Source organism: Enhydra lutris, unplaced genomic scaffold (genome assembly GCF_002288905.1).
Source record: "Enhydra lutris kenyoni isolate GAN:26980312 unplaced genomic scaffold, ASM228890v2 scaffoldscaffold22, whole genome shotgun sequence".
NCBI lineage: Eukaryota > Metazoa > Chordata > Mammalia > Carnivora > Mustelidae > Enhydra > Enhydra lutris.
In genome coordinates, this window is record NW_019154106.1 from 35,854,459 (window position 1) to 35,873,072 (window position 18,614).

At 37.9% G+C, this 18,614-nt stretch overlaps 1 protein-coding gene across 1 annotated transcript in view; it reads right to left on the bottom strand.

Moving 5' to 3' along the window:
• Positions 1 to 18,614, bottom strand: part of LOC111149780 (leucine zipper protein 2) — a 251,071-nt gene that overhangs the window by 192,539 nt on the left and 39,918 nt on the right. The gene's annotated exons all lie outside the window — the stretch shown is intronic.

Sequence of the window (18,614 nt, forward strand, 5' to 3'; positions counted from 1 at the left end):
TGGATTGATATCACAATGGGCTCTAACCCGAGAATGATCTGATGTGAAGTATCCAGAACACCTCTCTCCTCTTTGTGATCTGTACTCTGAGGAATAGTAAGTCAGTCTGTTTCCATTTGAATATGTTTAGTAGAATTATTCATTAAATGGGTCTTTTATTTTATTCTTGTTATTTTGTTATTAAGCCAACCTCCATCCTTCAAGGAACTCATATGTGATTTCATAGAGGACTGAATAAGAAGCTTATCTTATATAGAGACCCTTTTGAGGAGAATACTAAGGTTTTTTTTTAATAGTTTGGGATGTCTTTATATTCCAAATCTTGTTTTGGAAAACAAAGCTAATGGGATAAAATCTATGAGGCAAATTGATAAAAATAGCTTGAGAACATTATCAACAGAGTTATAAATAACTGAAAACCACATATTTTGGGTCACACTTATCTCTTTTCACATATAATGGAAATTTTGTTTTTAATGAATACCTTACTGTTGATATGGACTTAATGTTCCCTCATTTGTAAAAGGAAGTGTACTATGTGGGATTTACTGATCAAATCCAATTATTTCCTCATATGTAAAAGGGAGCAATTGGATTTGATCAGCAAATCCCACATAGTACACTAATTCCATACAATGTTCCAGTAATTTAAGGGTTGAAGGTCTAAATATTTAGTTTGAGAAAATCTGCACTATTTTGGCAATGTGATAAAAAATAAGCTCTGGGTGTAATGAAAGCTGATTTGTAACATTTGCCAATTTACGTGGTGTAAGGAGTCCCACAATGTCCAATTTCAAGCTACTGACAGCTTAACAACGGATTCACAATATTCCTGAATATCTAACAATCAACACTCACCCACTGAGAAGAACCAGTTCCTGCATATCTTTGTACATTCCTAAGCTGAAGCTAAATATTCTTAAATGATAGAAAAATAAAAGTCCTAGTGCTTAACCTAGCTTTTTTTCTCCAAAGACTTTTGACCATTAAATACTTTTTATAAACCAACATCCACATCATACACTTCTACAGATCATAAAATTGGCCATATCTTCTCAATCCATGCAAGTCAGTCCAACATCTAACTCCTATCACCTGTATTTCTTTGCTGGGGGTCTTTGCACCAGGAAACACTTATCTTGCTTATTTTGCAAGATAGAAATAGGGAATTAAAATCCTTGGAATCAGCCTCAGCCAATATCTAACAAAAGTTTTATAATATCATCCAAACGTCTCAAAAGATGATTAAACTCTATCACCCTTAATTGTCCACCTTCCATGTTTTGTCTTACTTCTCCATCTCCTGCCATTTTTTATCCTACTTCCCAAATTGACCATTTAGTTTTGAGATTCTTGTCTTGGAGTCAGGTTCAGAGAAAATCCAAATTAGGTTTTAAAAAACGGTGGGCCTGAAGATCTCAGCAAATATTGTGGTTCTAATTTTCTAAGATCAAAATACATACAGAGATGATTGCTGACATCTTCAGACTGGAAGATTCCAGCCTCTTTTAACATTGCACCTGGCTTGCTTGCGTCGCTTAATACATTTTTGCTGAGCTAATTCTTTGTGAGAGCAAAACCAAGAGATGTTGACAAAGGGAAGAGTATGAGGTCAGGGTGTGCTTCCTATAACCTTTCCAACTTAGGGGGACTAACTGGATATTTCGTCTTTATCTGAGAATTCTGGAGATCCACTGCCCCCTCACTTTGCCAACACTAGCCCCACTTCTTTGTCTCCTCCGTGGTGGTCACTTGGTGTGTGTTTCAGTATCTCAATCTCTCTTTAATCTTGTGTTGCTTTCAGATCTCTCAATGATGAAGAGATATTTCTTTCTCATAAGTCCTTCCAACTCATCTTGCATACTTACAGAAAAAGCTTCCTCATAAACCCGTTCATGATGTCACTTATTGAGACTCTACCATATGCTCTGCTTCTTACATACTTTAAGGATTTATAAAAACAATTTTAGGTAGGTATTATTGAACCCATTCTGCAAGTGAGGAAACAGGCTCAGAGAAGTAATTTTCCAAGCTTGGGACATTTATTAAATGGTGCAAACAGATATTTCCCTAAATCCTAGACTCTTTTTGTTAGTTCATAACCCTTCTTATATTTAAAAAACAACAAGCAGAATTAAGAGAATTTTGCATATATCCCATGCTAAGCTATGAGTACCTGATTCCTTGTAAATCCCTTCTAAAAAAGTATCTAAAATAGTATTTTCTCAGTCTCTTTTGTGAAGCAATATGTAGCAGTATTAAGAATTGTCCCAGAAAATCTCATTTTCTTTAGTGCTGTTACCATGGACAACATGTTAAACCTCATTATATAATCACTATAATAACAGCAACTACAACAATAATAATAATGTCATGGATTCCACAATATTGTTGTAATGGTCTATATAAATTAACATATTAAAATGCTTGATACAATCTTCCCAAAACATAACACATCTCTAAAATTTGCAACTATTATTATGAACGAACATGACATAAGACTTGAATAAAAGGTGTCTTTAGTGGAGTATCTAAGAGCCTCTAAAAATGCATTTAGGATTTGGATTGTGGAGGTAGGCAGCTCTATTCCTAGAACAGGGAAATAATATTCCCTTGCCAGCCATGATTTTTAAAAATTACCTCTGCCTTCAGAAATTCTTTTATATTAGCATCTCCTTGATGTGAAAGGTTAGATGTTGATTCCGCAGGAGCAACATTCCCTCGTTATACGTGAACCCTCAGAAAAAAATTATTTTAATAAGAGCCCTTTTAGGAATTTATATTTTGGAGGCAAGTATAATTTAAAAAGAAAAAAAAAAAAACAGGTTTCATGAGGTAACATGAAACAGAAGAGGATTTGGAAGCTTAAATCTATTCTGCAGTTTTATAAGTCATTTCAGTCTGGTGCTAAGTGCAGGTAGAATTCACAATAGCTTTTAGTTATTTGATACTAAAAATAGATCACCATAAAATAGGTTCCAAAGGGGGGGAAATGCTATTTTCAATTACAGGAATTACAGAATTACAGGAAAAGCAAATTGAAAGGAAAGAATTTTATCCTCATTATTTAGAAACTTTCAACCTGGGCTTATATTAGTATTTGCATGATTTTCCCAACCTGTCTAAAAGAGAGTTCCAGAGAACCAGTCCTGTTAGGTGCTGTTCAGTCTCTCAGCAGGGACAGCAAGTTGGTGATGAACGAGCATACGATCTTGAAAGCAAAACCTCCTCAGCTTTTCCCAGTTGAACAGTAGACAAGAGACCATCACATAGGAGGTTGACCTTGTGTTCACTACAGCTGCAGACATGCTTATCCAGGGAACCCAGTAACTCCTGCTTAAACTGCTATCCTGCATCTCTTCCATTCGGCAATTCCGAAAGCATCATAATGTCACATGTCCCCAGATGGTTTTGTTGCCTCCGTCAGGTTGTAAGTTAGTGTTAGGCATCAGCACAGCATAACATAATGCAACACATAACTGAATATTGTTGGTAAGGCAGGAGGAGGGTACCACAGAGATTTTTCACAAGAACTTCCCAGCGAAGACTTGCCAAGAATGTTTTAGCAGGGGTTAGGTTCTGAGTGTCATTACCTCCAAGGCTTCAGGTGTACATATGAGGAGTGGGGAGGAGAAGGGAGGTGAAATGTCCTCTGCTTCCTAGCATTGAACCCTGAAAAGGATGGGGCTGGGTGGAGAGCACCGTGTGGGAAGGAGGACATAGGAAATAGGAGGAATTAAAATTCAATTTAAAAGATCAAATCTGGACTCCTGCTCTCTTTTATTTCCAATGATATTTAGGATTGTTTAGTTAGCACCTCTATTAAAATTTTCATTTACTGAAGCAATCAATCAGCAAGTCATGCTCAATGTCTAAACTTAAGGGAACATTAAATTTGCTTAATTCTTTCTGATTGAAAAATAATAATGTCTATTACTTTTGTATCTGACTGGTAATTCCCACTGCCAGAAGATGAAATGATTTTCTCCTTATTTTATTTAATATCTACACTATTACTAGGAGATAGCTATTATTATTTATTCCATTTTATGAACAGAGATAATTTCTATTCAGGAAAGCTTTAGGAAGCTGAGGTTCAAGATGCAAGGTAAGCTGACTATAGCCACAAAGTTCGTATTTGGCAAAGCTAATACTTGAACTACTTTTGCCAGACTCAAGACCTATGAGCCAAATCCTCTCCAGGAAAACGATGTCAAGTCAGAGGCCTGATTTGAACTTCATAGCTTGTATAAGTTTTTTTTTTTTTTTTTCCTTATGTACCCCTCCGTTTCCTCTCTCTATAAAAGTAAAGATAGTTTCTAATTCATACAAATATTGTGACAATTGAGTAAGCCCATGTATATGAAGCACTTAGAATTGCGCGTGGATATTGAAAAGGCTCGGCTAGGGTTACTTATTTTTAGGATAATGATGACCACAACGAACATGATGCAGGAAAAGCAGAAGGAGAAAAAGATCACAATGACACATAGTCCTTGCAAAGATGAAACTGATTTTTTTCCAGTGGCTGAAGTTTCCACCGTTGTAATAAAACTCAGCTTGTAAGTTGCCTGTCTGCCTGTAACTCTTTATCCCTCAGAAGCACACAGAGAAACACAGGGAGGAAGCTCACCCAGACAAAGTAAGCCCAGCCTGGACACTTCTTACTCTAGTGGGACTGCTTTGGCCATCCTGCCCACTATGTAAAGCAGTACTTTTATGGGAAATGCATGTTAGATCCACTCCAGAAGCCAGAGATGCAACTTACTCTCTCTTGCACTCCACTCTCTGTAAGTTCCAGAAAATTCTTTCCCCTGTCCTAATGGGAAGCAGGGGAAAGAGAATGCTCAGCAGACAGGATCGAAAGACACATGTCCTAGAGTGTAGAAACCGAGTCTGGAGGGAAAATCTGCATTTTCTATCTGGTCTCTAGACTGAATGCCCATTGTGCATTGTGATTTGGTGTTGCCCACCAGGCAGATGGGAACTTAGGAGACTCCTTTCCTGTGGTGGTAAAAGTTGATTGCAAATTTCCCATATCAAAGTAACATAAAATCTAAGATGCTATGGCTACAAAGAAAGAGGTTTATTATACTTCAACTTTTCAAATATAAAATAAACATAAAAATGTATTTCACAAAGCATCAAAGTCCCCAAAATAATTAAAAATCAAGAATAAAAGAAAGAGAGAGAGAGAGAGAGAGAGAGATTTTTAATAACAGAAAGCAAAGTGAAAACAAAATTCCTTCTATTATTATAGGTTATCATATTTGGAAAACTGGTTCTACTTTCAAAGTTCTCTTTCCCTTGTATTTTTCTCAATGCCTGTCAGGCCCTCACTGTTTTCTCTCATAAATAATGAAGCCTTTAAAACATCTCAAAAAATAAATGGAAAAAAGTGCAGTTTGGTAAATTGTACTAAATGTTTTCTTATGGCTCTTATTAGTGTCTTGTCAGCAGTTTTCTAAGACAAACTTGTCAATAAATAGAGTTTCTAAACTAAATCAGTTATTTTGGAGGTTTTCTTGGATGAATCCTAAAAGTTTTCATCTTACTAATATGAACTTAAGATGCCCATGATGGTATTTTTCCCTTACATTATCACGGATGAGTAGACAGAGAGCATCTTTACTGTGAAATGGCAGGTTTGTTGGTAGAAGTAAGAGCTTTTGGATTTGAGTTTCAGTTGCTTTCTCACCTTGAATAAGATTCTTAAATCCCTGAGCTCCAGTTTCCTCATGTGTAATAGGGGAAGGAAAGTACATTCCTTGAAAAAATTGCTTTTAGGATTACATGAGATGATTTAGATAAAAGCAACTTCCCACGCTGGTTACCCGATTTTAGGCATTAAAGATTATCATCATTATTCTCTTCACTGACATTATCATCTTCAACTGTGGCTTCCAAAATTTCTACCTCTCTTAGACTAACAGATATCAATTCTGAGTTAACTCAGACTCTTAACTGTGGGATGCCATATTTTTTTGATAAACAAAAGGACCACTTTATTAATAAAGACTTAACATACACAACATTTCTGCATGGGAAAGGGATTTACAATTATGAAGTCCCTCTTATGTGACAGATTCTAGTGGCAGTGCCATGTGTGTTTAGGGGATGCCTGCCATCCAAACATCTCTATGTCAGCACTACCGCCTCACAATAAACATATAATTTAAATTTAAAACAGCGTGCTCACTCTACAAACATAGTATTTTGAAAATATGCACAGTTTCATCTACAAATTTGATCCATTTGATCTCATATGTCTAAAAATTTTAGTGCTACCTTTTCTAGACCTTTACTCACAGCATTCGGTAGAATACTCACACATCCCATCAAGCAACTATTTTATAGAAGTTAAAATGATGCTTCTCAATAACAGACTTGCCAAGAGCTATTAAAATATTAGCCAAAGGGGTGAGAGAATGCAAATGACAGATACAACCAAAACTGGAGATATGTACATTTTTGGTTGTAAAATTATGGTCATGATATAGCTAGAAGAGTAATCACACTTATGGTGTGTGGGGGTGAACTGCAACTAGAAGTACCCAGAAATGAATATTAGGACATTGGCCACGAGAAAATCATTTCAAACAAAGATGAAAATTCAGAATCTTGCATTATTTTATACCATAATATGATAATGGCAAAGACTAACAGTTATTCAATTCTTAAGTGTTTATACATATGAATTAATTTAACTCCGCAACTGCCCATTCAGTGGTATCATTGATTTTTCATGTTATTCAAGAGGATTTGGGGGTGGAAAGTGGTTGAAATACTTGGCTAATGTCACTTCGACAGATACTCCAACTTGAAGCCTGAAACCTTATCTACCAGGTTCTGTTGTCTCCAAACCTACCCCTGCTTCTTACCCATGAGGATGGCTTGCTGTACAGGACAAAACATGAATATGTAAATACTTTGCACTACTCTGGAGAAGGATTTATTTCATTGATCTCTGTATCTGCATAATCCATTCAACTAAGCTATGCTAGAAATGTACTTCAAAACAAACACAATCTGTTTACTATCTAAATTATGTCGTGTGAAGCAATATTTCACTTAAAAAGCTATTATAGAAATCTGCATTTATATCATCTAAAGAAGTTCAGCCCAGTTTGTCCATAAAAAAACTTAAACTCAACTAGAGCTCACCAGAAGACTGATCATAAGTCAGTCCGGTAAATTTCTGGCATTCCATTCAGGGCCAAGGTGTATTGTATGTATCTTCTGGACCTCTTTTTTCTATCACTTTTACTCTTCTTTTCTACACCTTGTTATTACACACACATGCACACAATGGTTACAATTTCAAAACCAAGCAACAGTTGTAGTTGATATCACCTTTTATAACCAACCTATTGCAATTACAAAAGTGAATTACATGTTGTTTGTGGTTTATGATGAAATGTCATACCTATTTCGAACAATGCGTACGAATGGAAGGAGTAGCAGAGAAGACAGCTAGGACATGATAACCACGGAAAATTCTAATCAAGTTATTTAAAAAAGACAATCCCAGGTGATATTAGGAGAGCACAGCTTGTTTTGCATGTCCCATTTGCTTAAGGTCTTGAAAGCACCAGTTTTTTTTTCCTGAAAATTTCAACAATTTATTCACCACACTGTGCTTCAAATGAGCTCTTCCTGGATCTAAAATTCAAAGTTGTACTCAAAAGACAAAACTGTGACACATCTGAGAAAACTCAAAATACTTTTATGTAATGTCTCAAGGCAAGGCCTGGTCTGTGGAAGAAAGAGAATCTCTTGAGAACTTCATGCACAGCATGGTAAGGTGTTTGGTTCCTAAACCCTCAAGGCCACAGGACAAGGTCAGTCACTGAACATCAGCGCCCTCTGTAGCCGACCAGAATCATTGCAGGCATGTGCACAAGCCCGTGAAGTGGTGTGCTGTTCGTTCTGGGTGCCTGGAGATGAGCGACTGGCAGTGAGTCACAGAATCTGTGTGGTCTAGCGCCCTGTGCTTCTGCTAGCTATCCAATCCCTCTCAAGATTTAGTCCAAAATATGTAAGAACACTGTAAAAATAGAGAACTGTAGAACACTGAAATACTGACACACCTATAATACAGATCCTCCTGAGAGCTCAGGTTCCAGTCAGAATATCCTGTTTTCTTGGGCGATTCCTAATTCCAATAAATTACTGGAGCCTCTATTCCTTAATCAGGAAAATGAGTTTGGTCCATTCACCTTCACATAGATATTAGGAGAATTATATGCAATAAAACTCATTAAGATGCTCTGCAAGATGTATTCTCTCCACAGTTGTTAATTGTTATTGCTATTATCATTTTATTCATGTCTCTTATTTTTTTAATGCTGTAGATATCAGATACAGTTAGTGAATAATTAGCAAACTTTTAGAACTCAAAAATAAATATTATATCACTGGCCTTCTACCAATTATTCCCAAGAGAAGATGGAGTACAAAGCAAACAAATAAATTAAAAGGGAAAAGAAAAAACCCTGAAGATTTGAAATCATACTTACAGCAGAAGTGATGACAAACAGTACAAAATACATAAATTCCTTCACAGAACTACGTTTCACCACTAAATCATGTGTACAATCTACATGAACACCATATTAGTGATCAAGAAATAGAAATAATTATGAGCGGTCTCAGTAAAGCAGGAGCACTTTGAAAAGTGATGGGCTAGGAGGTTAAGGAACTAAGTTTGAACTTTACTTACTGGGGGAGTTTTAAAAACATTTAACTTCCTCAGTTAAATACAAAGAAACCATCAAAGATGGAATTCCTAGTCAAAATATTCCCAAATCTGTTCAAACTCTGAGGTCCTGTAATCTTGAAATTAACTTCTTGGTTAACAAGGTGACTATGACTGCCACATTTATTCCTGTATTTTATTGATAGTACGGTATCTCATAGCCTTTATCTCCAAGTGTACTTTCCCTAAATTACTTGTTTGCCTCTTGAAAGAATCTTAGGAGAAAGATAACTCAGAGAATATTACTTGTACTTTATAGATGAAAAAGCAAAACACAATTGAGACAACAAAATGGCACACTTTATTTATCTAAATTATAGTGCACTAAATTGATTTTTTTTTATCCATAACTAGCTTATAAAACCATGGCTCCTATTTCATTCTAAAGTGCTAGGTATCAAAAAACATGGGGAGTATTTAGCTCAAGTGATTAGGGCACAATGACTAGGAGCCTGAGTTTGCGATTTTAATTTTCATCAGCTTTGCTAGTCTCTTGAATCCACTTCCATGAGCTCCAGTCTCAGCCATTCTGAAAACGCACACACTCACTACTGGGCACCATCAGCGTTGGGAGAAAGAACAAATACCAGTTTGTACACACTCATCCCCTACTACTGGAATCTAAGGTAAAAAACAAAACAAAGCAAGCAAACAAACAAACAAAAAAACCCCACTACACTAGGAACTCCATCTCTGCACTTAAAGAGTATATTAGAGTACGTGGAGTAAGTAGACTATCACAGGAGAATATGCGGAGTATATCAGTGTGCAGTCAACCTTGTGGGCTCAGGAAACACTACCCCAAAATACGGCACTTTGGCACATTGAATATTTTAGGCTGAATAAGTTTCAGAAAACAGCAGAAGCAGGAAGGTCACACTGATCTTCCTCTCACCATTCCTAAAGATTTTTTAAAATTTATTTATTTGACAGACAGAGATCACAAGTAGGCAGAGAGGCAGGCAGAGAAGGGGAGGGGAGGCAGGCTCCCTACTGAGCAGAGAGCCCAACTCCTGGGGTCATGCCCTGAGCCAAAGACAGAGGTTTGAACCCACTGAGCCACCCAGGTGCCCCTCTCACCCTTCTTATCTGAAACAGATATGAAACCCTCCTATGGGAGTTACCCTCCCTATACCTGGAGGAAAGGTACATCCTTATATCTGAAGACAAGGGAATGCCAAGAAGAATCGTAACAACCATGACTTGCCAAGTTTCCCTGAGTTTACCATGGGTACCCCATATTCCTTAGTCTATCATATTGATATACAATTGCCCACTGTTCATCAGACCTAGTATAAAAATACACAGGTCTGTTGCTTTGGGTTTTCATTTCCTAATAAAGTTTTCCATGTCACATAAAACTTATTAAATAATCGTGGTTTTTTTTTTTTGTTTTTTGTTTTTTGTTTTTTCTTATTAGCCTGTCTTTGTCAGTTTAATTTTCAGACAGGGATACCAGGAGAGTTGAGGAAAACTTTTTCCTCTTCTACAAACCCTTCAACTTTTCTCTTCTCTTAGGCCATGGTTTAATAGGACTTCCTTCTCAAATTCTGTAAGTCAGCTAATGGGATCTGACAAGGCTAACGAGGCCAGGCTCTTTAATTAAATTCTTAACCTTCTACTTAGAATCAAATGGAGAATTTGACATTTAAAAGGTATTATCTTTATTTATCTGTTACTTGAAATGACAAACATAATGACAGGGTTGAAGAAAACATATATTCTACTTTCTTTTCAAATCAGTAAAAGAGAAAGTATTTTTTTTAAATTTTTGTTAATAAATGAGGATCAGAACATAAAAGAAAAAGGAGACATGCGTATAACTCTGTCATGACTATGTTGGCAGACATGGATAGAGCTAGAGAGTAATATGCTAAGTGAAATAAGTCAGAAAAAGACAAATACCATATGATTTCAGTCATATGTGAAACAAAACAGATAAGCGCAGGGGAAAGAAAGGGGGCGGGGAGAGGGAGGAGCAAACCAAGAAACAGACTCTTAACTACAGAGAACCAGAAGGGAGGTGGGTGGGGGATGGGTGAAATAGGCGATGGGGATTAAGAGTACACTTATCCAGGATGAGCACTAAGTGATGTACAAACTGTTGAATCGCTATGTTGTACACCTGAAACTGATGCTACAATGTATGTTAACTAACTGGAATTTAAACAAAAACTTTAAAAAGAGAGAGAGAGAGGGGCGCCTGGGTGGCTCAGTGGGTTAAGCCTCTGCCTTCAGCTCAGGTCATGATCTCGGGGTCCTGGGATCGAGCCCCACATTGGGCTCTCTGCTGGTCAGGGAGCCTGCTTCCTCCTCCTCTCTCTCTCTCTCTCTCTCTCTGCCTGCCTCTCTGCCTACTTGTGATCTCTCTCTGTCAGATAAATAAAATCTTAAAAAAAAAAAAAAGATAAAATCTGTCAAGGCAATGGACATTGGGGAGGGGATGTGCTATGGTGAGTGCTATGAAGTGTATAAACCTGGTGATTCACAGACCTGTAACCCTGGGGCTAATAATACATTATATGTTTATAAAAAAATAAAAAATAAATAAATAAAAATCTGTCAAGGAAGCTAGTAAACAAAACAGAACAAAACCAAATCAGGTTAGAACAGCTGCTGTTGCCTAGGAGTTGTTGAACAGGCAGTCCAAGGATAAATAAAATAGAGGAAACGACTTAGGAGTAATGAGTGATGTCTTAAAGGCACTGAAACTGACCAAAACAGCCTTAGCATATCCCTCAGCTTGACTAAATTTTAGACAGGCCTCTTCCTGACTCTGGGCCCTGACCTCCCTTTTTTTAGGGCATTTATTTGAGTAAACTTACCATTGTAACTCCTTCCCTGCCCTTTTGAGATGTAAATCTTTAAAGAGCTTCTTGCAGAAAAAAAGAAAAAAAAAGGAATATCTTCTAGGATGCACAGGGTGCTATCTGAAAGGGAACCATCAAAGAAGATGGCACTCCTATTTTCAGGTCTGTGTGGGAAGGTAGGAGCCTAACTTTTAGGGGCAATGATAAGCAAATGCAGGTGGCCTAATCACAGAGAAAACATTTGCAAACGCAAGAACAATTCCATGTGCACTAGGCATCCCACTGATTCATCTCCCCCCACTTCCTTTAGTACTTCTTCTCCAGCTCACCCAGCTCACCCGTGGAGAGTAACTACCTTCCTGCCATTCCTGTCAACAGAGTTGAATTCAGACTTTGCTCAGCTTCACTCCCCTATTGTAATAGCCTTAACTAACATGTCCAATGCCTATTTCACTTTGTCTCGTGCAATTTTTGCATGCCAAGATTTGGTCAGGGTTTTCTTTGTGCTTTTACAACTAAAAATCAGGAGGATACATACAAATCTTTTCACTGTAGCCCATCTGTGAGCAGAGAACGTCCACAGCGAGCAGCAGGTAGCAGCATTAACAGAATGTGTTTACACATGAAGGAAGTGCTTGGAGAGTGCGAATTCAGCCCTACAGGATGACCCAGGATCATTCAGAAATTAATCACAACAGGAAATCCTAAATCAAATAAAAATACAATTGATTTCACCTCTACAAAGTAAAATGGTTCCAGAGCTCAGAGCTGAGCTTTGAAAACTAGGAAAGGCCGAAATATCAATAATTAGCACATCGGCAATGATACAGGTTGGGGGAGAGGAGAATCTGAATTTGTCCAGTGTGGACTGCCATCAGCATGGGATACTGAATGCTTTCCTGTGCATCAAAATATTGTAAGGATATCAACCCACAGTTAAGTTGCTTAGCAAAAACTCAGACTAAGATCTAACAAGAATTCAGCAATAAGGTAATGGAAGACAACTGAATCCCAGAAAGTAGACCAGCCTTCCAGGAAGCAAGAAGTCAAGATTTGTTTTCAAGAAAATGGGGGAGAGGGGGGCCTGGGTGGCTCAGTGGGTTAAGCCTCTGCCTTCGGCTTAGGTCATGATCCCAGAGTCCTGGGATCGAGCCCCAAGTCGGGCTCTCGGCTCAGCAGGGAGCCTGTTTCTCCCTCTCTCTCTGCCTGCCTCTCTGCCTGCTTGTGATCTCTCTCTCTCTCTCTCTGTGTCAAATAAATAAAATCTTAAAAAAAAAATTGGGGGAGAGAAATAAAAAATGCAAGTTGCCAAATTTGCTTCAAGAGAAACCTCCTGGGGTGCCTTGGTGGCTTAGGTGGTTAAGCGACTGCCTTTGGCTCAGGTCATGATCCCAGGGTCCTGGGATCGAGCCCCTGCATCAGGCTTCCAGTCCAGTGGAGAGCCTGCTTCTCCCTTTCCCTACCGCTCTGCCTACTTGTGCTCTCTATCTCTCTGTCAAATAAATAAATAAAATCTTTAAAAAAAAAAAAGAAAGAAAGAAAGGAAGGAAGGAAGGAAGGAAGAAAGAAAAGAAAAGAAAAAAGAGAAGCCTCCTGTCTCACCTGGACTGCATCTTCAGCTGGGGCCTGTACCACCCCCACGGATACCCACTGAGCCCATACAGGTAGAAGCAGGGTGTGGGCTGAGAAGGAATGACAGTAGTGCTTTGCATGTGGACAAGATGGGTGGAATATGGGCATAAGGAAAATGCCGGAACTTGACAAAAGGGAACTATCACTTAATAGTATATCTGGATCTTAAAGCCAACTAAGCCTTGGTTCAAAGCCTATCTCTGCTTTTTCCTGTTTGGGTGAATTAGACATGCTGATTTCATTGAGGTTCATTACATTTTCCATGAAGCCAGAGATGACAGCATTTGCCCAACTGGGTTGCTATAAAGACGAGAGAAGTAATACATGTAAAAAGCCTACTAACACAGTACCTCATAGAGTAGGAGCCCAACAAATGGTACTAGAGGTGCTTGTGTTACATTATAGCCTTGCATCAAGTTTCACTCTTTGAAAATAGAAGTGTAAGAAAGATAGGTTACAGGAGCTAAATAAACTTTTCTATACATAGAAAAAATGTCTGGAATATTTTAAAATAAAGGCTTCTATTTCAAAGCTCTCCAACGTTAAAATGGAAGGAAAGAAAGAAAAAGCAAGCAAGCAAGTAAGCAAGCTTGCTTTGGATTGAACAAAAAGGAGCTCAAAAAGAAAGGGACCTGAGCATTAGGAGAAAATCCTTGACATACACTTATCACATCAAAATCCTTACCCTATCTAAGATTCAGCTCCCTTACCTTTACTGCTTTCACAGTTTGCAATTTGGATCACAAAAGGAGTGTTTCTGATAATTTCAAGACTGTCTGTATACTAGAATATTAGTCTGAAAAGACAGAGATGTTGATTCATAAATAGTTCCCCCCTCTCCTGAAAAAGAAATAACTAGTAAGTTCTTTGCTTCAGATAACCAGTAGGCTCATTTAACTTTTTGATGGCCAATAAAACAGTTTGCTAGTAATTATATTAATTCTATTACCTTATGAGATCCTGGGAGATAATGGTTATTTATCAGTTGTGCTGTGGTCAGTGGTGGTATGAAGGCGAAGCTCTGGACACTTAGTGAATACACATGTCCTGTTGCTCTACTGAGCACTCTATTACTACCATGGTAGAGAAATAACAAAAATAAAACATAATAGCTGCTTAACATGCAATTTGTGATCTTCAGGGGGAAAAAAAAAAAAAAGCTTTTAAGAAACCTAAAACAGAAGTTGTACTGATTAAAAGACAAAAACCTATTCAAAGTAAAAGAAAATAAAGCATTTATCAATTGTACTTAGAATAATAAATAAGTGAGGGATAAGCAGATTATAATAAAGATTCTGACACTGATCTACAAGCAGTTTTTCTCATGTCATGACAAATAGTGCTAAAATATATTTATTTACCAGTTATTCCTGTTAATTTTTGCACATATCACAAAGAAACCACAGTAGAGACCCATTGAAAATGCCACTGTACCCCATTCAAAGGTGTAGTTTTAAAGCTAAATGCAGGGTGTCTGGGTGGCTCAGTGGGTTAAACCTCTGCCTTCAGCTCAGGTCATGGTCTCAGGGGCCTAGGATGGAGTCCCATATTGGACTCTCTGCTCAGCAGGGGTCTGCTTCTCCTTCTCACTCTCCCTCTGTATTCTCCTCCCCACCCCCCACCCCGCTCTGTCTCTCTCAAATAAATAAAATCTATTTTTAAAAAATAAAAATGCAAATTTATAATGAAAATGACTTCTGAAAATATGGTGGTCAGAAACTTAGGACAGATTTATCTGATTTGAATTAAACTTGCTTATTCGGTCAATATTGACAATACTGTAAAATAGTAGATATAGCATAAAATCACTATTTCTTTTTATCTGTGGGGATTTGAGAAAAAGGGAGGCATCAAAGATGACCACAGATTGTTTGTCTCAATAACTCCACATATAAGGAAGATAGTAGGAGACATTGCTTTTGGATTTCTTAAGTTTGAAATGTCATTTAAGCTTACAAATTGGTATGTTGAGTAAGCATTTAGATATAAATACCTGGAATTCAAAGGAGTGGTCCAAGCAGAAAATATGAATATAAGAAGTATATATCCTCAATGCTACTCACAAACTTGACATAGAAAATAGAGAATAGGTGGAAGAGAGGTTTAGAGGGTGCCTGGGTGGTTCAGTTCGTTAAGCATCGAACACTTGACTTCAGCTCAGCTCATGATCTCAGGGTCCTGAGATTGAGTCATGCCTCAGGCTCTGTGCTTGATATGAAGCTTGCTTAAGATTCTCCACCACCCCCCATCCAGCCCACTCACACACACGTGCATGCTCTCTCACTCTCTCTAAGAAGGAAGGAAAGAAAAAAAGAAGAAAGAAAGAAAAAGAAAAGAAAAGGTTTGAAGACCGAGGTTTGATATACTCCAACAAGGAAATATCTAAAAAGGTAAGAAACAGTTATCAAAGGAGAATGAGTAGGAATGGTCAATGAGAAAGGAAAAGATCCCAGAGATGTGGAGTCATGAAATTCAAGTAAAGCAAATATTTTAGGAATGTGGGAGTGATCAAGTATTGCAAATACAGCTGGTGTAACTTAATATGAGAACTACGAACTAATATTCTAATTTAGCGGTATGGAGTTTACTATTGACCTTGAAAGGAAAGAGCTGCCTTTACAGAGGTGCAGTGAAATGTGAATTTATGTGGATGAATATATATTTAAGAGCATAGGCAGTCTTTCAGAGAGTTTTGCCACTAAAAAGAGCAGAGAAATAAGGCAGCAACTGTAAGGCAATGCAGGGTTGAGTCATGACATTTCAAAGATGGATGATACAACAGCATAATATTTATGAAATAGAGAAACTGATGATACATAAGAGAAGGGACAATTATTAGATATTCTTGAGTATGAGTATAGAGTCAATGCACAAGTGTAAGGACTGACTTAAGTATATGGGTAATTCACCCAGTGTAAGTATAAGCAGTAAAGTCAAAGTAAATGGGTAACAGTGTAGATAGATTGCTAGATGTGCTAAAAGCATGCAAAAGCATTCTTAAAATGTATTAATTATGTTTCCTTCAGAAAAGGCTGAATAATCAAAATAAAAACATTTTATGTAGGTTTGAGGGACTATTTGCCAAGATGTAGGAAGTGTGAAGGAGAACCAGAAGAGGTAGTGCAGTAGCGTGACGCTATAATTACTTTGGGCATATAAACTGTGGAGACATAAATCCTAGAGAAGAATGTTTAACTTGGCAGATAGACCTTAACAGAAACCATGAACTTTGGTTGAAAATCCTAACAGCTCTAGTTGACCATGTATGAAGAACACACAAATATATTGAACTCTCTACCCAGCTTCCTTCCATCTGCTGCCAGGAATTCCCAGGCCCAATGGGAAGCCAAAAGATGAAAGAACAAACTGATATAGTCCATAGAGTACAGATTTATGGGACACAGAGAAGTGTAGTAAAAGCTGGAAAGTACAGGTAGAAGAATAAATGAACAATGTTCAACATAGATAGCTTCTATTTTCTTGATGAAAGAAGAAGCAGGGTATGATTAGTTTTATGTGTCAACCTAGTTGACCTGCAATGCCCAAGTATTTGGTCTACCATTATTCTGGATATTTTTGTGAGTGTGTTTTTGAATGAGATTTACATTTAAATTGGTGGACTCTGAGTAAAGCCTGTTGCCCTCTGTAATTTGAGAGGGTCTCATCCAATCAGTTGAAGGAAGAATAGGACAAAAGATCAACCACCAAGAAAGAAGGAATTCTGCAGCAGACAGCCCTGAGACCTAAACTGCAACACTGGCTCTTCTCTGGGTCTTTAGCCTGTTAATCCATCTTGCAAATTTTTCATTTACCAGCCTCTATAAACATGTGAGCCATTTCCTTAAAATAAGTCTCTCTCTCAATAGATGGATATATTTTGATATAAATGATCTCTCTCTCTCTCTCTTTCTCTCTCTCTCTCTCTCTCTCTCGCACACACACACACACACACACACACACTTCCTCTTGGTTCTGTTTTTCTGGAGAAACCCGACTAACATATAGGGATATCAACTAATATAATGGGTTGAGCAGGAGGAGTTTAAAGATTGAGGAGAGAGAAGAAAGTATAAAGTAGGCATCATATTGGGAGAATTGATAGACTGAGAGTGATGTACAAGAATGCAGGACTGCTCACCAGTAAGGGGCCACTGCCACTTAAGAGTACTGATCATAAGTTCTGGGGTACCTGAGTGTGTCAGTGGGTTAAAGCCTTTGCCCCAGGGGTACAGGCCTGTGAATGGCCAGGTTTACACACTTCACAGCACTCACCATAGCACATACTTCCCCCAATGTCCATAACCCAACCACCCTCTGCCTACTCCCCTACCCCCGGCAACCCTCAGTTTGTTTTGTGAGAGTAAGAGTCTCTTATGATTTGTCTCCCTCCCAATTCCATCTTTTCATTTTTTCCTTCCCTACCCCCCAACCACTCACTTTGCCTCTCAACTTCCTCATGTCAGGGAGATCATATGATAATTGTCTTTCTCTGATTGCCTTATTTCGCTAAGCATAATACCCTCTAGTTCCATCCATGTCATCACAAATGGCAAGATTTCATTTCTTTTGATGGCTGCATAGTATTCCGTTGTATATATATATACCTCATCTTCTTTATCCATTCATCTGTTGATGGACACCTAGGTTCTTTCCATAGTTTGGCTATTGTGGACATTGCTGTTGTAAGTTTTTTTTGTTTTTTTGTTTTTTTTAAAGATTTTATTTATTTATTTGACAGAGAGAAATCACAAGTAAGCAGAGAGGCAGGCAGAGAGAGAGGAGGAAGCAGGCTCCCTGCTGAGCAGAAAGCCCGATGTGGGGCTCGAACCCAGGACCTGGGATCATGACCTGAGCCGAAGGCAGCGGCTTAACCCACTGAGCCACCCAGGCTCCCCTGCTGTTGTAAGTTTTAACAACATACAGTCTTACACCTGATAAAAATAACATGTTTTCATAGTAAGAGAGAGAAAGCTTGAGATCTAAGCTTCACACACATGCATGCATATATATATATTGGAATCTATAAATATTTATTTGGTAAAATACATATAGGTAATATAGTACATATTATGGGGTAGACATATTTCTGAACATTCAGAATTGAAGATGGAAAATAAAATTGGAGATGGAGCTAGATACTCCAAACATAAATTTAATTTCTGCTTTTCATCTTTTTACTTATACTTTTTGCATGCTGTAGTGTTCTAAATGGTTGTGATAACATAATAAAACTTCCAGAACTCTCTGCCCAGTCTTAATGATCTTATCTTGATTTTGAGGTTCCTATTTAATTGTTAGAAATAGCATTTAGGGGGTGCCTGTGTGGCCCAGTCGTTGGGCGTCTGCCTTTGGCTCAGGTCATGATCCTAGTGTTCTGGGATCGAGCCCCACATCAGGTCCCTATTCCGAGGGAA